Source organism: Propithecus coquereli, unplaced genomic scaffold (genome assembly GCF_000956105.1).
Source record: "Propithecus coquereli isolate 6110/MARCELLA unplaced genomic scaffold, Pcoq_1.0 Scaffold227, whole genome shotgun sequence".
In the NCBI taxonomy this organism is placed as follows: Eukaryota; Metazoa; Chordata; class Mammalia; order Primates; family Indriidae; genus Propithecus; species Propithecus coquereli.
The window spans coordinates 1994462-2016172 of NW_012147808.1; the positions used below are offsets into that span (position 1 = coordinate 1994462).

Consider the following 21711-nt stretch of genomic DNA (forward strand, 5'->3'; position numbering starts at 1 on the left):
TAGAAAGAAATTAATTGGACAGCTAAAAATATATAGAAAAAATTAGCCAGGCATGGTGGCACGTGCCTGTAGTCCCAGCTACTTGGGAGGCTGAAGCAGTAGGATCGCTTGAGCCCAGGAGTTTGAGGTTGCTGTAAGTTAGGTTGATGCCACAGCACTCTAGCCCAGGCTACAGAGTGAGACTGTCTCAAAAAAAAAAGAAAAAAAAAGAAATGAAGTACTGATACATGCTATGACATGGGTGAATCTAGAAATCATTATGCTAGGTGAAAGAGGTCATTCACAAAGGACCACATATGATTCCATACATACAAAATGTCCAGAATAGGCAAAGAAAGTAGATCTGTGGTTGCCTAAGACTGGAGTGTTTGAAGGTATGAGGGTGGTGATGGCTAAGGGATGTGAAAGTTTCTTTTTGAGGGGATGAAAATGTTCTAAAATTAATTATGGTGATGGTTACACAAATTTATGAATATACCAAAGGCCACTGAATTGTACACTTTTGATGGGTAAATAACATAGCAGGTAAATTATATATCTCATTAAAGATGTTTAAAAAAACAAAGTAATAACGTTTACTAACAAAAGTCCTGAGGAGATAAAAATGACTTGTTAAAGCTACCAAACATTTTACATGTACATGGGTTGGCTGTAAAAGTTAAGAGTACTTTCTAATAGGATTTATTAAGGGATTATTCCATTCCAATTTACCTGAAGTATTAATTCACTGTATTTTCCTATGTGTAAACCATGATGTCCTTAAAGAGTTCACAGTAGTACAAATAAGACATGTAAACAAAATATATTGTATGTGGAAAGTGCCATAAGCAGGGGACAAATATGGGTTATGGGAATATAAAGATGGGACTGACCACCAGTGAGTAAGGGATGGTTAGTGAAGACAACACAGAAAGGAAGGCATTTGAACTCAGTGATAGGTAGAATTTTTGAGAACACTGGAGTGGAATGGGAGATATTTTAGACTGAGGGAACAAGAAAGGCAAAGTCTTAGAGATAAGAAAGTACTGATCATGTTTAGAGAACATGAATGGCTTCATTTATTGGAGTATAAGACCACAAGATCTGACTAAGGTCAGATCCTGGAGATAATTGTTAATATTAAGCTAAACGGCAGGGAATGCTGATGAATTGAAGCAGGACAATGACACGATCCTATCTATTTTAGAAAAATCTATTTAGAATGAATTGGAAGGGAGAGAACACAGAGAGTCTTGATAAAAAATTATTGTAGTACTTACAGGGCTAAAATGAATAGGAGCCAGAACTAGGGGTCTTTGACAGTAGGAACAGAAAGAGTGGGAAAGGGAGACTGAAGAGGGTTATATTAAAGAGGTAGGTCGATAAGCCTTAGCAACTAAGAATATGGGAGTAGGGGGAAGAAGAGTCTAGTAGGGAGCAGGAGGCTCCAGTTTGAGAGACAGGGAGAATAACAGTGTCAATGACAGAAAAATACATCAGAGGAAAGTTCTGGATTGTTTGTTTTGGGGGGAGTGGAGGAAACTTGAGGAATACGATGAGTTTGGTTTCAGATGTAAGAAATACAATTTTCAAGTGGTTGGAACTGTGGCACTAGGGATGAACAGAGGGGTCTGGATTTTATAAACACAGACATAATAAACCAAGTTTTCATTAAATAGCAGAGTTTGATGCATTAAGAGCAAATAAAATTGCTGACAAAGCATTAATAAAATTAATTTGAACTATACATAATGTTTGCTATAGTTCATTCAATCTAGTCCCTACTACAAATACTCAGAAATTTCAATTATTCAGAGTTCTCAGGTGGTTTTATCCCAGTCTAAAACAGAGACAAAGACAAGGAGGCCAGCTAAAATAAATCTGTTCTACAGAAATATTACAATCATACACCAGCTATCTAAAAATGTCTTCCAAAGAGCTCAAATACCATATAATCCACACTTGCTGAAAAAGGTTTAGATGTAACTGTTTATTTTTAGACCAGAGGTTAAGAAATGTTTTCAAGGTTATACATAAAGGTAGAAGAAATTCCTAACAGTCCGATTTTACAGCTTAGTCTCCAAGTAAATAACAAATTTCCTATTAAATACTCATTATGTGCCATCATAAAATAGAGACCACAGTAATCTACGCATTTTCTAATTCATCAACCAGTTAAAAGTAAGGGACAGAGAGACTAAGTAATATTAGAGCTGGGCCTAAAAGCTGTCTCCTACTTCGCAGTCCATCACTATTCCCTACCACTCAAGGGCCCAAGTGTGGTGTTTTCTATTTTAAATTATTGAATTTTAACATCTATAAGAGTAATTATAGAGCTACTAAACAGATTGTTTTAGCCTTCTACTTAGAAAGAAGCCTTGGCAGTATAACTATTTTATGGCAAATTCCCAAGCTCTTGACCTACAAAAGCTCTTCACTATCACAATACAAGAGATCTGGATTTGATTACCATTCCTGGACTCTCATTTCTGGCTAAGGAGATGCTATAGCAGTAGCATAGAATGAGTCTAAGGCAAATTTGAGGAAAATTTCTGCCTAATCAAAAGCAACTCCTTTGAATGATCACTGAGGTATGATGAGACTCATTAAAAAAAAAAAAAAAAGACAGTAATTATAAGCAAAGATAAAACAGAATGCCAATACATGCCCAGAAATCTTTACTTAATCCATTTATAGGAAGGACAACTGCATTAAAGAAACATAATAATTATGTAATTGTTGTAGAAAATTTAAGATTTTTATTATTTGGCCAGAGACAGACAAGATATAAGTAGCAGGTAGCAAAAATGACAAGCCTTTCCCTCAAATTTAAAAAACCTCACTGCCTCCAGGTATTCCCCATTAACAAGGACAAGTGCTATCCTCTTGCTAGAGTATTCTGCATAGTCAGGAGACCAGAAATCTGAACTGCTTCTATAGCAGATTATCTCAACAAACTTCAGTGCCTTTGCTTTCCTAGTCCTGGGACAGTGGCCTCCCACAAATTCCTTCAGAGATGAAAGGAGTAAAGAGCTGTCTCTTTCACATTGTGCTATTTATATCAGCAAGAAATAATGTTAACTGGACTATCCCTAATACATGACCACTGTCACTGTATCCAAAAGGGGGACCGGATACCAACACAGGCCTCTGGGGAAATGGAAAACTAAATCCCGCTGTGAATTGGAACAACTTTGAGAGTTACCACTCAGCTGCACCAAGGTAGCTGAAAAACCTAATGCTTACTCATCCCGAAGCGACCCAGGTCTCCAAATACCAGGCTAAGGACCCAAGGCCCAGAGCACGAGATCCAGCTCCACCCATCCAGCTGAACTGGGTTATACTCTGGTAAAGGCAATCCTCTCCTCACCACAAGTAGGAACCAGGATGGGGCAAAGCCAGGTTTTGGGGACTGCTCACCCACTGCATAACCAAACAAACACCCTAGAGCCGCTGTCACCACCCAGAAGTAGAGCAGATGCCCAGGCTTTAGCTCACTGCAGCCGGCATTGTTTACGCTCTTTCGCTGCCTTTGCCTCTGATAGGCCAAAAAAGTCCCCGTACTGTCCACCAGGACTTCCGGCACGGACGCAGGATGTTTGCCCCTCGCCTGCAGTTTGACACTTACGCTCCCCGGGCAGGGAGAGGTCAGGGGACCTAAGGTCCGAGCAGGATCGTCAGGAAAACCAGGCAGGCAGCAGCGGCAGCATTGGTGCGGCGGGCCGCTGGGAAACACCTCCTCCGGGGGCGGGGCCCAGAGCGCCGCTGTCAGAGTGCCCGCCCCACCCACAGGACCCCTCCCCGCACACACTGAAGCCTTAAAGGGGCCACGCACACTTTCGCCCAAGGGTTTGTAGGCCTCAGGTCGCTGCTTACAGCTCACAGGCTTTCTAAGGCAAGAGGCAAATGAAGGCCCACTAGGAACACTCCACCGCAGTTGGGTGGACCTCTTTTTTCGTCGTAACACAGGAAATGTTCCGGAGACAAAGGAGATGACCAGCTCCCACTATCACAATCCTAATCCCTCCTCCAAGGGTGAAAAATATTACTGCAGCTAACAGCCAAAGCATCAAGGTAAATATATAGCCCCTCGTTATATGTAAGCTGCTTATTCTATTAACCTCCCTTAGACTTCAGCAGTTCTTCAAATGGCAACTCAAAAGGCCCAGAAAAGAATTCCTGCAGCCTATAAGGCTTCACCTCACCCTTTCACCGACTTCCTTCTTCACAATACGAGGAATCCTAGACAATGATACAAGATGATAGGTAAAACAAAAAATAACCTTTCTCTTCTTGTCAGAAAATGTGATCTTTCTAAAACTGGGCAAGAAGTCACTACAAGTCTAGTTAGGTAAAGAAATCTTGCATGCAAATACAATTGTGATACACAGTCATCTAATTTAATATGAATAGTTCTTGAGAAAATTGTAGTAGAAACTGCATTAATACCTCAGGGAGTTAAGTTTTGGTCTATGAGATCTCCAAAGGTTATCAATGAGTTTTAATTTTATTTTCATAGGAGGAGTTTTTCCTCAATCTTAGTTTAAAAGGTTTGACTGCATTTTGTGTTTCCATCACACCAACAGGAATGAGATGTATGTGATTCTTAAGTCTGTATTTCTCCATCTAATTTAGATGAATAAACACATCTTACTAAAGCCTTAGGCCATCATCAGATCAGTATGGGAATCAATGTAGTGAGGTTAAAGACCATTTATAAGTAAACTAATATCTACCCCAAATAGGGGTTCAAGTAGAAATTTAGATTCAAAGGACAGCCATAAAGACTGCTCTGCTAGGGAGCAGACCCAGGTGACCCTTTTTCTGAAGGTTTTAGAGAATTCTAGACTAAAACTGTCAAGTAAAAAAAGAAACTGATTAGGATTAAAATAGTCTGATTTTGAACTGCCAACACAATCTTACTCTACAGTGCACATGACTGTGATCGATACTTCTGAATTAGGTAATTAAGACCTTCTTTTGTTATAATCCCATCAGCCTTATCACACTGTTCTAAAGGTAATGGTTTCCAGATAAGCCTTTCTCATCAGATTGTGAGCACCCCAAGGGCAAAGGCTTGCATATCTTAATTACCTTTTTCTCCCAATGTGTGATACAAAACAAATACTCAATAAATAGTTACCACAAAAGGTATGACCAATATTTTCTGTTATATAGCATTCTAGTGACGTACAAGTCCAGGTAACTGCAATAAGCATGTGTGCACATACACACGAACACACACACACACACATACATACGGATAATACCCAGTGTTGTGCTATGAGTGAATTAAAAATTAGAGAGAAAAAATCCACTGAAAGTCCCCCAAAAAGCCAAATACTGTAGAATTCCACTTATACCAGGTATGTAAAGTAGTCAAACTCATAGAAACAGAAAATAGAATAGTGGTAACCAGGGACTTGAGGGGAGAGGAAAAAGGAGAATTGTTTAGTGGATATAGAGTTTCAGATTAGCAAAATGAGAAAGTTCTGGAGATCTATTTCACAACAATGTGAATATTCTTAACACTATTGAGAACTGTACACTTAAAAATGGTTAAGATGGTAAATTTTATGTTATTATTTTTTTATCACAAAATAAAAGTGAGACACTCATCTATAAAACAAAATACTCTGTAGGTATTTAAGAGAAAAAAGATAATGAAGACTAAAGTAAGTATATACTAAGTACAGTTGACCCTTGAACATGGGTTTGAATGGCACGGGTTGACTCATGTGGATTTTCTTCCACCTCTGCCATCCCTAAGACAGCAAAACCAATCCCTCCTCTTCCTCAGCCTACTCAATGTGAAGACAAGGATGAAGACCTTTACGATGATCCATTTCCACTTACTAAATATATATTCTCTTCCCTATGATTTTTTTAATAATATTTTCTTTTCTCTAGTTTACTTTATGGTAAGAATACAGTATATAATACATATAACATAAAAAATATGTTAGCTCACTGTTGTTATTGGTAAGGCTTCCGGTTAACAGTAGGGTATTAGTGGTTAAGTTTGGGGAGAGCCTGAAGTTATAAGTGAAGTTTTGACTATGGGTGGGGAGGAGGAGTCCCTAACCCCAGTGTTGTTCAAGGGTCAAATGTACCAATGTGGAAGAAATCTATTAAGTTTAAAAAAGAAATCTGCAAGACAGAATATGAAGTCTAATCCCTTTTTTGTTTTAAATAGAGACATATACATTTGTGGTAGGCTGATAATGATCCCCAAAGACATCAGAATTTGTATGTGCTATTAATACCTTATTTGGAAAAAGGGTCTTTGCAGATGTGATTGCATCAAAGATCTTGAGATGGAATTATCCTAGATTGTCTGGGTGAGCCCTAAATGCAATCACATATATCCTTATGAGAAAGACGGAAGGAGATATGACACACAACAGAAAAGGTGACATGAAGACAGATCAGAGAAAGATTAGAAGAGGCTCGAGTAAGGTGGCCACAAGCCAAGCAATGCCAGCAGCCACCAGAAACTGGAAAAGGTAAGGAACCAATTCTCTCCTAGAGCTTTTGGAGGGAGTGTGGCCCTGCTGACACTGGTGTCAGGTGCATAAGACTCTTTTTGGATTTCTGGCCTCCAGAACTGTGAGAGAACAAACTCTGTTGTTTTAAGCAGCCAAATTGGTGGTAATTTGTTACAGTAGCCATAGGAAATGAACACATTATACATGTTTTTTTTTTTTTTTGAGACAGAGTCTCGCTCTGTTGTCCGGGCTAGAGTGCTGTGGTGTCAGCCTAGCTCACAGCAACCTCAAACTCCTGGGCTCAAGCAATCCTTCTGCCTCAGCCTCCCAAGTAGCTGGGACTACAGGCATGTGCCACCATGCCTGGCTAATTTTTTCTATATATATTTTTAGTTGTCCAGCTAATTTCTTTCTATTTTTTTTAGTAGAGATGGGGTCTTGCTCTTGCGCAGGCTGGTCTTGAACTCCTGAGCTCAAACGATCCGCCCACCTCAGCCTCCTAGAGTGCTAGGATTACAGGCATGAGCCACCGCGCCCGGCCACATTATACATGTTTGAATGTACATAAAAATTTTCTGTAAGGATCCATAGAAAATTGTTAACCTGGCTGGGTGAGGTGGCTCACACCCGTAATCTCAGCACTTTGGGAGGCCGAGGTGGGAAGATCACTTGAGGCCAGGAGTTCGAGACCAGTCTGGGCAAGAGCGAGACCCCATTTCTATAAAAAATTTTGAGACAGAGTCTTGCTCTGTCGCCCCGGCTACAGTGCAGTGGCGTCATTATAGCACACTGCAACCTCAAACTCTTAGGCTCAAGTGATTCTCCTGCCTCACCTCCTGAGTAGCTGGAACTATAGGCACTTGTCACCACAACGGGGTAATTTTTTAATTTTATTTGTAGAGATGGGGTCTTACTATGTTGCTCAGGCGGGTCTCAAACTTCTGGGCTCAAACAATCCTCCTGCCTCAGCCTCCTCACTAACTAGGACTATAGGTGTGCGTCATCACACCCAGTTAATTTTTAAACTTGTTTTATTTGAGAGATGAGGGTCTTGCTGTGTTGTTCAGGCTGGTCTGAAGCTCCTGGCCTCAAATGATCATCCCATCTCAGCCTACCAAAGTGCTGGGATTACAGGTGTTTACTGAAATAAACCTGTATTTCAGGCCTCTGGTTCAAGAAAGGTCTAAGTCAGGTTACAGTTCTTAGGACCAAGTAAGTCGAGTCCTTTCTGGTCTAAAAAAAAAACTGCTTCTTTGGGTGTACGAGCAATCTATTCCTTTTTATCCTTTAGAGAGCAGGTTCGCTATTAAACAAATTGTTTTCCATTTGGTAATACTCAAGGGGACTGTCCATATGTTTGGAAGAATTTCCCACATTAAACACACACTGCTCAAAATTAGCAGGCAGTCCTCTAAAGCAGTGGTCCCCAACCTTTTTTTGCACCAGGGACCAGTTTCATGGAAGACAATTTTTCCATGGACTGGGAGTCAGGGGCTGGGGTGGAGTGGGGTGTTGTGGGTGGGAGGAGGGTGGTGCAGAGCTCAGGTAGTGATGGGCGGCCTGCTTTCTAACAGACCATGGACTGGTATTGGGCCACAGCCCAGGGATTGGGGACTGTTGCTCTAAAGTGTAAAAATATTTTATTTACCGCACTCAGATCTGATATGGATTTGGTCTTTAGTCACAAATGAAGCACCCAGGCTAGTTTTAAATTAGGAGGTTCTAATGAGATTTTTTTTTTTAAAGGAATGTACCACATAAAAAGGACCAAAAGAAAGTATGGAATTACAATACTGATAATATTCCTAAAATCTACAAACAAAAGACTTCATACTGCAAGTGGGGAAGAACATGCAATGACAGAAACAAGCACTAAAAATTCAAAAAAGGAAAAAATTATGGCAAAACTGATTAGGGTAGAAAATGTTCTAGAAAGCCAAGTTTGCCAGATATCAAAGGTTTATCCCTGGAATATCAACTATTTTATGTAACTTTTTTTTTTTTTTTGAGACAGAGTCTTGCTCTGTCACCCCCAGGTAGAGAGGAGTGGCATCATTGTAGCTCACAGCAACCTCAAACTCCTGGGCTCAAGCAATCCGCCTGCCTCAGCCTCCCGAGTAGCTGGGATTACAGGTGCATGCCACAACGCATGGCTAATTTTTTCTATTTTTAGTAGAGACGGGGTCTCACTCTTGCTCAGTCTGGTCTTGAACTCCTGACCTCAAGCAATCCTCCCACTTTGGCCTCCCAGAGTACTAGGATTACAGGTGTGAGCCATCGTACCCAGCCAAACTTTTTTCACATAAGCCTAAAAAACTATATAAGCCTCCCACGTCTTGTTAAAGTATACTAATTATCATTTACACTTTTCAGGATACGCTATTTGGAAAAAAATCAATACAGCAATACCTTTAAGATCTACTACCACAAAGGTATGAGGGACTCTTTGCACCAAAATTAAATGGCCCCAGTGTGGCCTCTTTGAGTTCTAATGCTTTATATTTTTTTATAGCTTTCCTTTCTCAATCTTTATAATCAAGCTAATACTTCTAGTTATCTTATAGCAGTGCCCTCTTTCCAATTTTAGCTATTGATTTAAAGAACCAAGTAGGCTGAAATTGTGCATAAAAGAGTGAGCAGGATCTGCTTGAGGGAAGTCAGTAAAACTTGTGATTATCTACTTAGGTTGCTGAAAAGACTTTTTTGATTTATTTCCCAGTAGTTGACTTTCAGATAAGTAAAATGCTACTTTAAGTCTTATTATTTAAAAAAGACATCCACATTAAACAAATGAATTTCATTTCAAGAAATATTTGAGACTACCTTTTTGCTCATCTTTATAGAAAAGATCTTAAAGTCACTTTAATAATAAAAAATCTCCAGGCATAGTGGCATATGTCTGTAGTCCTAGCTACTCAGGAGGCTGAGGCAAGAGGATTGCTTGAGTTCAGGAGTTTGAGTTTGCTGTGAGCTACAATGATGTCACTGCACCCTAGCCTGGGCTACAGAGCAAGACCAGGTTATTTATTTATTTATAAATACATACATACATACAAACCTTTAAGAAATATAATGAAGGTATTAGAGAAGTAGGTTTCTTACCTCTTAATAAAGTAACAAAAATCATGTTTAAAGAGACACAACGTCACCATGGCTTATCTGCTATCACATCTATCCTGGACATGTATGACCATTCCAAATGAATCAGAATTTATACTCTAAACAAAGATCATATGCCAGGAACAAACAACTACTGTTACCGAGTAAAAGAAAACTGTTTTCTGTGGCACTTAAAAGGTATTATTAGAAGGGAAAATATCTCAGTAAAAATCAAATTACCAAGAGGACATTTGTTTATGACCTAAATGTCCTCTGAAAGTCAGAGACATCTGTATGATCTTGTTTATCTTAATATAAATACAGATGGAAAGATATGGAAACAATTACACACATGTACATCTATATGGGTCAGTGTATATAAATAAATTACCTAGCTCTTTTGGCTGAGAAGGCCTAGAAACAATGACACCCACTATTAATGAGCACATCAAGTAGCCAGATCTTGGTTTCTAAATACCAAGTAAAAGGAACCACAGCTCCTTGGTGAAATGTCTAATTCTAGGGTTAAGGCAGGAAAATCAAAGATGAGCCTGAAGCATCTTGAAGTATCAGAAAATGAAAAAAAAAGGAAATGGATCATAACTCAAAGTATGAATAAATACTGAGTCAACACACCACACACGTCCATATAAACGGTTGAATAAAGAAACAAATGGGAGACAAGAGACAGAATTCCAAATAATACATGTAGATACCCTTTCCTCCAGGAAGTGGAACTTAATCCCCCCACCCTCTTTGGGGGGGGGGGGCTAGTGATTCACTTCCAGAAGCATAAGTATAGAAAGGGAAAATACTGACTTTAATACTCAACCTGGCAAACACTACCTTAACCAAGTGATCAAGGTTAACATCACCAGTGATATCATGTGGATATCACATAACCTCTGATATATGATGGTATTCCATGGTATTCTTTCTAAAAACACATAACCCTTGACTAATCATGAGGAAAACATCAGACAAACCCAAAAGGAGTGATATTCTACAAAATAATGACTAGTACTCCTCAAAATTGTCAAGGTCATGAAGACTAGGAAAGACTGAGAAACTGTCAAAGACCAGAGAGGCTAAGAGAGATGACCACTAAATGCAACGTGTTACCCTAAATTGGATCCTGAAACAGAATGGGGACATGAATAGGGAAACTGTTGAAAGCCAAACAAAATCTGGAGTTTGTTTAAGAGTAATGTACTAGCCAGGAATGGTGGAGCACATCTATAGTCCCAGCTACTTGGGAGGCTGAGGTGAGAGGATCGCCTGAACCCAGAAGTTCTAGTCTAGCCTGGGTAACATAGCAAGACCCTGTCTCTAAAAAATTTAAATGAATAAATAAAAGTAACGTACCAATGTTGGTTTCTTAGTTTTAACAAATGTACCACATGATATGTTAACAACAGGGGAAACTGGGTGAGAGGTAGTCAGGAATTCTATGTATCTTCTTTGTAATTTTTCTGCTGGAATAACCTAAAATTATTTAAAAATAAGGTTTGTTTTTAAAAAGTTTCCTCTTTAACTATCATCTCTCTTCAAAAAAGTCAGTCATGAAAAACAAAATTTTTAAAAGGTGGGAGTACTACATATCTACTAGAATGGCTAAAATCCAAAAAACTGATAAAACTTAAGTCCTGCCAAGAATGTGGAGGACACGGTGGTATGTGCACCTTTAATCCTAGCTACTCAGGAAGCTGAGGCAAGAGGATTCCTTGAGGCCAGAAGTTTGAGGCTGCAGTGAGCTATGATCACGCCTATGAATAGCCACTGCATTCCAGTGTAGGCAATATACTGAGACCCCCCGTCTCTAAAAAATAAAAATAAATAAATAAAAAAGAATGCAGAGCAACAGGAACTCTCATTCATTGCTGATTGGAATGCAAAATGGTACCGCCACTTTGGAAGACAGTTTGGTAGTTTCTTACAAAATTAAATACAGTCTTAACCATACGATCCAACAATCTGCTCCTAGGTATTTACCCAATTGAATTAAAAACTTGTATCTACACAAAAATCTGCGCATGAATGTTTATAGCAGCTTTGTTCATAATCATCAAAAACAGGAATTGAACAAGATATCCTTTAAAAGGTGAATGGATAAACAATATATGGTACATCCATAAAATGGAATATTATTCAGCAATAAAAAGAAATGGGCTATCAAGTCACAAAAAGACATGGAAGAATCTCAAACTATATTGCAAAGTGAAAGAAACCAGCCTGAAAAAGGGTACATATGGTATGATTCCAATATGACATTCTGGAAGAGGCAAAACCTTAGAGACAGTGAAAAGTTTAGCTGTTGGAGATATTATCTCACCCCAGTTAAAATGGCTTTTATAAAAAAAAAAAAAACAGGCAATTACAAATGCTGGCAAGAATGTGGAGAAAGGGGAATCCTCATATACTGTTGGTGGGAATGTAAATTAGTGCAACAACTATGGAGAACAGTATGGAGGTTCCTCAAAAAATTAAAATAGAACTACCATATAACCCTGTACTCCCACTGCTGGCTATATATCCAAAGGAGGGGAATTCAGTCTATTGAAAAGATATCTGCTCTCCCACGTTTATCATAGCACTATTCACAATAGCCAAGATTTGGAATCAACCTAAATGTCCATCAATGGATGAATAGATAAAGAAACTGTGGTACACATACACCATAGAATATTATATAGTTACAAAAAAGAATGAAATCCTACTATATGCAACAACAGGGATGGAACTGGAGAACATTGCGTTAAACGAAATAAGCCAAGAACAGAAAGACAAATTTCGCATGTTCTCACTCATATGTGGGAGCTAAATATTAAAAACAATTGATCTCATGATGAATGACTGTTATCGGAGGCTGAGTCTAGCACCAGTACACACTTGAGCAAGGGTGGGAGGAGTATAAAGTGGGGGTGGTTAACAGGTGCAAAAATATAGTTAGACGGAATGGATGATGTGATAGCACAACAAAGTGATTATAATCAATAATAAATTAGGGTATACTTTAAAATAACTAAAAGAGTGGAATTGGAATGTTTCTAACATATGGAAATGATAAATGCTTGAGGTGATGTATACCCCAATTACCCTGATTTGATTAATTCACATGTATGCCTGTACCAAAACATCACATGTACCCTATAAAGATACACAATATGCACCAATAATTACAAATAAAAAATAAATTTAAAAAATATTTAGTGGTTGCTAGAGGGTTGGTGGGGCATGAATAGGTGAAATACAGGGGATTTTTAGGGCAGTGAAACTATTCTCGGTGATAATATAATGATGGATAAATGACATTATGCGTCTGCCAAAACTCATAGACCTTCATCACATAATGAACTTTAATGTATGAAAATTTTAAAAAGTCATTTAGAAGGTTTAGAGAATCCCAGAAAAGAATGAAGACTATGACAAGAGAATCTAACTGTAATACATATGTATGAAACAACCTCAACAAAAGGGGAAAAGGTGCTGATCTAAGTAGCTATGGAAATGAGTAAGTCTAAGTCGAAAGGCAACAGGAACTGCACAAAAGTATTGTACTCTATCAATAAAGTTTTTCCCTATGGAGTATGGGTTAACAATTCTGATGTTGCTGTCCATTTACACTGGAACTGAACAATTAAATAAATGGATGGTAGAAGTCAGGTTTTTCACTGTTGGAATGGAAATTCACAGATCAGCAAGGGTAGGAGGCCAGAATGAGCCATGTGGTAATGGATTAGAGAGATATCAGTAAGAACTCATGTTTAACTTAATGTAGACACAGATGGCTATTGAAATATTTATAGATATGTCTATATACATGGAGTTAGCATACATACATATACATAAATATATACATATATTTCTTTGCTCTGTCAGCTTAAAGGGCCTAAAAGAAACAATACCCCAGTAGCAATGAGAACACTTAGTACCCATGCCTTGTTTCTGTTATCACTCTGCAATAAAGGAAACAGGTGGCTCCTTGGAGAAATGGCTGAGTCTAGCACTAGCACACAAAATATACAAGATGAATCTGAAGCATTTTGTAGTGCCAGAAAGTAGGGAAGTACCAAAAAAAAAAACAAAAAAAAAACCAATATACACACAAACAGATATGGGTATTTCAAGGGGAAAAAAAGCCAACTAAGAGTTCTAAATGGACTAAGTTGGAATAATTTGAGCAACAAAATTAAGTAGTATTGGAATGTAACCCAAACTATAAAATATCCTTGAGTCCATACTAATATAAATACTTGATTACACTAATAAATGTGGAAGGAGAGACAAATCTCTCTTGTAGAAGAATTCCAAATTAATTATGTAAATATCCACCCTAAAGGTCAGGGAGCATAACTCCCCACTCCTTAAGTGTAGGCTTCACAAAGTGACTTCCTTACAAAGAGTACAGTATGGAAAGTGAGGGGAAAAAAGAGTAACTTCACACTTGAGAAATCTCACAAACACTACCTCAGCCAGACAATCACGGTCAATATTAAGTCATAAATCATGTTGATAGTATGTACCCTTCATATGATGTGATGAAAATGGCACTTTACCTCTGTGGTCTTCCTGCCAGAATGCATAACCCAGTCTAATCATGAGAAAAACATCAATGTCCAACAGAAGGACATCCTATATTTGAGTACTACTACCTCCCAAAACTTCTGTAAATTAGAAAATTTTTAAAAATAAAAAAAAAAAAAAGTGGGAAAGGGGAGACAGATCTACCTTCCCACTTAGTTGAAACAAACAAATCTGTACTATTTCTAGTTTTCTTGGTTGAGGACTCTCCAAACTAGTCTGTTGAGATACTGTTCACACCCAAAGTGTCAGAAACACAGCCAACTGGTTAGGTATATACTATCTTTATTACTTTATCACATAGAGAAGACTATGCCAGTTTTGGTCAATTTTGTTCAACAAATATTCATGGACTACCTACTTTGTTTCAGGCATTGTCCAAGGCACTGAGGGCAACCTCAGATAGAAAAAGAAATTTATGCTCTTTCATTTCTATGAGGAAATCAGACAATATACAAGCAAACAATAAACAACCTACCACATAACAATAAATGCCATGAAGTAAATAAAGGAAAGTGAGGTAAAAGCGACTGAGGGGGCCACTCTAGTTGAGAGCTCTGAAAAATGCCTCTTTAAGGAGATGATGTTTAAGTTGAGACCTGAGTAGAGCTGTAATACAGGCTTGAGGTAGGGGGAAGGTGGGTTGGGAGGGTCTAGGCAGAGAACAGCAAATGCAAAGGCAAAAAGAATAAGCTTAATATGTTGGAGATGTATCAAGTAAGTAGGCAGTGTAATTGCCCTGACAGGAATGAGCTAAGTAACATTCCGAACTCCAGAGGCAAAAATACCAGAATCATTTAAAAACCTTAAACCTCTCCAACACTGACCATGAAAGAATCCATCAATCATAATTAGATTAAGATCTCCATTCTATGCTCGCCTTTGGTCCCCCAACTGTCACAGCTGTCCCTCTCCCACATGGCAAACGCCGTATTTTGAACTGCCCCATCTTCCCTCAAAAAACTACCATGCCAGTCAATATTTCATCTTATCTCTGGTAGAAGTATTTTTTTTAAAAGGGGGGCAGGTAGATTCTACCCAGAAATTACCACTGAATTTTCCTTAACAGATCCCATTACTTCACATACTGCAACCACAGGTTAAGAGCAAAGGCCCTGGAGACAGACTAACTTGGGTTCAAATTTAGGTCCTATCACTTAATTCTATCATTTTGAACAAGTTGTATAACCCTTATAAGACTCAGTTTCCTTAGCTGTAAATCATTATGATGATTAAAAGAGAAAACACATGGTACCCAGTGAGCATTCAATATCTGCTAGTAAAAGTATTTGAGCATTTATTTTGTTCAAGGACTAGAGCTGAGCCACAGGGATTATAGAAACCACAATTTGCTACAGTAAATTGTTTGAGAGATAAAACTGTCAAACTCCCTTAGGTCAGGGGCTTTGTCTTTTTCTGGTTCACCGGTGTATTCCCTGAATCTAGAACAATGTTTAACACACATTAGGCATTAACCTTAATATTTGTTGAGTGAATGAATGAGACCCCATTAAAGGAGGGTAAGAGAGCCTGGCTCTACTCCAATATAAAGTTGTCATTCCCCATCAAGATTTTTAACACTATCCTAAGGCACTGTGAAAGATCTTTATTACCTCACCCTATGCATCTCCTCATCTGTATCCTTTGTAATAGCCTTTATAATAAACTGGTAAATGTGTTTCCCTGAGTTCTGTTCAAGGCTCTAGCAAATTAATCGAACCCAAGGAGTGGGTCATGGGAACTCCTATTTATAGTCAGTTTGTCAGAAGCACAGATAGAACAACCTGGGGCTTCGGATTGGCAACTAAAGTGGGGAGCAGTCTTGTGCAACTAAGCCTTCAACCTGTGGGATCTGCTGCTAACTCCAGGTAGAAAATGTCAGAATTGAATTGAATTAGAGGACATCCAGCTGGTGGCCACTGCTGAAGGACTACTTGTTTGGTGTATGGGGAAAAACCTCCACACATCAGAGGCTGCAAAAGATTTTGTGTTGTGAGAGTATAAGATAAACTAAGTTTGTTATTCCTATATTCTCAGAACTGGCGTCAGAATTTGCTCGCAGAAACGTGGTTTGGGAAGAAAAAGGATAAAAGGATGGGAATGAAGAACCTTTGATTCCTGGGTGCCCATGTGGTCCCATGGTATAGAGCTGCAGCTGTGCTATGTTCAGTAGCTAAAGGTAAAAGTTATCAATAGAATTTAGAGGTAGATCCAACTTCTGGGGAGTTGGTTCACTGGATGCATAAGGAAAAGCAAACTAGTAAGAAAAAAGTGAAATATTCAATCTCTGTAATAGCTAAAATGAAATTAAGAGAGCTCTGGGTTGGACTTTGATGCTAGACCATGCTCAGATTTCAGTGAGTCTGAGCTTTGGCCACTAGCCTCAAAACTGTTCCCCAAGGGAAAAATTAAACCGGGACAAAAGAAAGTGCTTCTAAGACCTCTGGTCACTATGAAGGTAGTCCAACTGGTGAAAAGACAAAATGAAGAAACTACTGAAACCAGGGGATATAATGTGAAGGAATTGTTTCGTTTTATAGATTGGTATCATCAGCTTCCTGTGGGGGGACTGTCTGACTCCACCTATAAATGCCAAGAGGAACACCCAAATGGAGCAACCTATATGCTTTGTATGCAAGCCAGGAAGGCCTGGCTTTATGATAACTGGGACACTCACCCACTGAATGTGCCCATTACCCAGGTCGTGTTATGGATAAGGGTGCCCCATTAATGTGTATACCCCACATAACTTTACTGCTACAAAACCAAAAGACACTTCAAGAAGTCTTATCAAACTTGCTGTCTCACCTTCCCCACATGGGTCTTACAGATGCTAATAAGAACATTAGGTTAAGAGAATTGGTGAATGGCAGGGGGCAAAGTCAAAGGATTCATCCCAGGAAGGCTGGAAATTTTTAAACAGTTATTGAGAAATAAGGTGAATAAAGAAAATACTGATGGGGTGAAATTAAAAGCAAAAATAAAGGGGAGAGTCATGGGACTAGTCTCAGCAGAGTGGACATCTTTAGATGATTATTATGAAAAGGGATGAATAAGATGGAAATTGATAGCATTAAACAAAGATCTTAACAACACTATTGAAGGTTGTGGAGACCACAGGGAGCCCTTGCTGGTCTCCCAACATTAAGGGGTTCCAAACAAGTTTGCTGTATTTACCTTAGTTTGGAGAAATTTTAATTAAAAAGTCAGAAGGCAAAGATTACAATGAGAAATCTGATCTGAAATTGCATGAGGCAATAGGCAGATTAATTAACATACAGACTGACAAATGTGCAAGGGCTTCTAGGCTCGACCCCCTGCTGGGGACCCAAAGCCTTCGGAACACAAGTGGGTAAAATGGTCACTGAATGGTGAAGAAATTCCTGGGACTACTTGATATACGAGCCCCAGGCAATAAGGTACCAAGATCCATTGGTGAAGCCCTTAAGAGGGCTACAATTAGATTGAGAGAACATAAAAATGTAAGGGTTGACAGGATTATGAAAGTTGAAATGTTTAAACAGACTTTATGTAAAGTTGTGTCGTCTTTATCTGAATGTTTTATGGGAACGGCTGGGGAACGCTTCCCCTCCCTAATACTAAAAACCTACTGATAAAGTCCTAATGGAGACTACAGTTAGAAAAGGGAAGGTTGATAGAATTAAGATAAAAGTGTATAGGAGAGTTGGTATACTAGAATATACTTCATGTGTGGGCATAAAAGCTCCACACCCCTTCTCCCATACCTTGCCCTATGCATCTCTTCATCTGTATCCTTTATAATAAATAAACTGGTAAAAGAATGAAGCATGCTAATTGTTATAGAATACCTTTGCTTACCATTGCCTTACAGCACAGCCTTTAAAAAACTTGTTCTCATGAATTTACCAACTAGATTTATGCCAGCAAAACAAATTTCACCTTTATCTACATCATTAAATTTTATAAAAACATTATAGTTTGTCCAATGGCTTATGAAAAAGTCAAAATCTTTTACAACTTCTTAAAAGTTTCAAAAGATTGTTAGCTTAATTTATTGGCTCTTTAGGTCAAAGAAGGACTTTTCAGGGTGATGAAAATGGAGAAAGGAGGAGCTCACCTTTCTAAAAATGAGTTTTCAATTACTATAATTATGCATAATATAAGACAGGCAGCATTTCTGGGCCAAGATTTGATGCCTGGGTCCCATGAGAATTAAATGAGAGCCATGCATAAATTTGGGGCAAGTTCTGCAAAAACCACTCCACCCTCTACTGATGCTGAATGAAAAAACTCATTGTTAAGATTCACCAGCACGAATATATTTTCTAACACACAGCAGCCACTCTGGCAACAACCGTTTCATCATTTTCTATCCAAGAAACAAAACGGAATGCATTCAAATTCTGCCTGACAATTACCACGATTGCAAGTAGCTATCTTAGCCAGCGAGTGGTGAGAGCTAAAAAGTACGAATCTAGTTCACCAAGCTCCCACCTTAAAAGTAGCAAGGCCTGCTTAACCTATACTGCTGGCTATTGTATTGGTCCCCCAAACCTTCAGAGCTGGAAAAACACCTGAGCTCTACTGACGCCTTTAGAGAGACAGAAAGCCAGGCGTAAGGGTGGAGCAGCGAATGATCGAATTGTTAAAATCGCAGCAAGCCGGTAGGGACACAGGTGTGCCGGCAGGCCCTGGTAGCGCCGTCCTTGTCATGCTCGGAGAAGACAAGGCCCTTCACAACAACCACAGCTCTTACTTATTCATTCATTTGACAATTACGCGAGGGGCGCCCGGCTTTAAGGGCCCCCGCCCCAGCAGTGGAACACCTCAGCCGCCAGGCGCGGCCCAGTGCCGTCCGCGTACCCCCGACACTGCCACCCGCACCCCGCTGCGGCGCGCTGTGATCATCCGGAACCCAGCCCTAGCCCCGCCGCACACGAGCGCCCACGCCCCCCGCCCAGTCCGTCGCAGGTCCACCGGCCTCCGCCCCGCTTTGCCGCCTCAGACCTGGCGGGTTCCTGGGGCAGGGGAGGCGCGCGTACGGAGGCCCCCCCGCCCGGGACTCGGGGACGCTCCGCGCGCGCGACGCCTGGACTCGAGGGCCGTGCGGGAGGGTCAGGCCCACCGACCACTCACCTCCGCCGGGTCAGAACCGGAGGGCCTGCTCTAAGCCGTTTGAAACCGCTTGGGCCGCCGCACACCCCGCAGTGTCCTCGTTCTTTATTGGTCCTCGACGGACTGCCCACCAGCCTTTGATTGGTCCATTTGAAAGGACTGTGGGCACGCGCCGCCTGCAGCCTTAAAGGGGCCTCGCGCAGCCGCGTTTCCCTGGGGACTCGGAGCTACCTGTTCAGGTAGGGAGCGGGTCGCTGGAAGGAAAGCTGCCCGACGACCCAAAAAAGAAGGGGTAAAGATGTGCGTAGAGCTATGCATCCCTGGCCGTCAGCGTGTTTGCTTTGTTTAATCACAGATGTTCAAGCTATTGTCAACACCTGACAGGTTTTTTTTTTTTTTTTTTTAGTCATTTAATTCACCAAATATTGATTGTGAAGCTAAGTGCTGTGAGGGAAACGAGAGGCAGCTGGGATGTAGTGGAAAGAACAGTGACTGAAGCCAGAACGCTGGATTCTGGTCTTGGACCTGCTCTGAGTAAATCACTTTTCTCAGTGAGTAAAATCCTCTGAAGTTTAGTTTCCCCATCTGTAAAATGGGATAACGATATTTCCCTTACAAACTTAATGTTAGGAGTTAATGTAATTAATTGAATGGCTGGGAAAGGCCTTGATGAACTGTAACGCATTTTGCAGATGCTTAATACTCCTTTTATAAAAGCGAGAGGCGTGGTTAATATGATCTCCATTATTCTTGCTTAGCTCTACATTCAATGTTTCTATGAATAAAATCAGGTCCTTATTTCCAAGGAATTGGCAATCTACAGTGGTCACAGGAATAAAACATATAGACCAGACACTAAAATTCAAAGCAGTATGAGAACTATATAAATGAAAAGCTATAAATGCTTAGAGAAGGGAGAAATTTGATGGGGGAGGATCTGTGAGGGGGATGAACTTTTAATCTGAGATTTAAAAGATGTATAAATTACCAATAGGCTAAAAGATGGAGAGTGGAGCCAGGCGCCGTGGCTCACGCCTATAATACTGACACTTTGGGAGGCGGGAGGATTGCTTGAGGCCAGGAGTTCCATACCTGCCTGAACAAGAGCAAGACCCCATCTCTACCAAAAAAAAAAAATTATACAGGCTTGGTGGCAGAGTGCCTGCTGTCCCAGCTACTCGGGACAGCTACTCAGGGATTGATTGATCCCAAGAGTTGGAGGTTGCAGTGAGCTATGATGATGCCACTGCACTCTAGCCAGGGCAATAGAGCTAGACCCAGTGTCAAAAAAAAAAAAAAAAAAAGATGGAGAGGGGATGGGGAATAAAACAATTTTAAACAATTATATTTATTATCTACCAAATTGGCAAAGTTGAAAAAGTTCAACAACTTTTGAAGTCTGAGCATCTTTGGTAAAGATTTGGAAAAACAGATGCTCAAAATCACTGTTGATAAGAGTATAATCAGTGCAAACTTTCAGGACAATTTGGCAGTTACTAAAATGTAAAATGTACATAATCTCTGACTCGGTAATGCCACTATTAGGAATTTATCCTACTGATCTATGCAAATACACAAAGAAAAATGTATAAGCATGTTTACTACAGCACTACTTTAACAGGACAAAAACCCTTGGAAATTACATGTCCATGAATAGGGAACTTTGTACATAAATTATGGTATATCTATTAAATAGAAAACTATGCAATTGTTAATGTAGTTACTCTGTATGTGGAGTAGGAAAATGCACAAATTTTATTATTGAAAAAAGGCAAGTTGCAGAAAAGCACATGTGGAATGATTTTGTTATATATGGTGATAAATATATGTGTGTTTGTGTGCATGCCTGACAATGGTTACAACATTGCTAGAATTGCAAGAAACTTAATAGGAGTAGGACTCTGTAGGAAAATGAATTTTTTTAACATTAACATGTTACTTTTTTCTTTCATAGAAAGGCAAGGAGAATGTTGAGTAGTGGGGAAAGTACAAGCCAAGGCACAGACAAGACAGTGCATTGTATGTATGGGACTGAATATGTGGGTTTTATTTTAACACAGGGTTTATGTTGGGAAGTAGGGGAATGCAAGATTGACAGAGAAGGTTAGGATCTTGAAGGGCCCTGAATCTAGGATAAGAAATTTGTACTTTATTAAGTAGGTAATGGGGAGCTATTGAAGGTTTCTGAGCAAGACAGTGACAAAATCAGAATCGTACTTTAAGAAAATTAATTAGCTTGATTCTCTAAAATGGGTTAGAATTGGCATCCCAGTTTGGAGTCTCATATGAGGTGACAGCAATAGAAAGGATGAGAACAGATTCAAGAGAGAGGGAAAGATTTGGCAACTGACTAGATTAGTTGCAAAGGCTAGGGTGGGTCCCATTTAGGGAGATGAGTCAAAGAAAATGCCAGGATTTGAGCCGAGGAACTAGGAGGGCAGTGATTGCCCAAATGAAGTAGAAAGTC

General features: G+C 39.6%; 1 protein-coding gene across 1 annotated transcript in view; it reads right to left on the reverse strand.

The window, feature by feature from the left end:
* Positions 1–19354, reverse strand: part of CKAP5 (cytoskeleton associated protein 5) — a 95732-nt gene extending 76378 nt beyond the window's left edge. Inside the window, exon 1 of the mRNA XM_012645100.1 lies at positions 19266–19354. The gene's annotated coding sequence lies outside the window, so the exon portion shown is untranslated. The remainder of the gene's footprint in view (positions 1–19265) is intronic.
* Positions 19355–21711: the final 2357 nt, after the last annotated feature.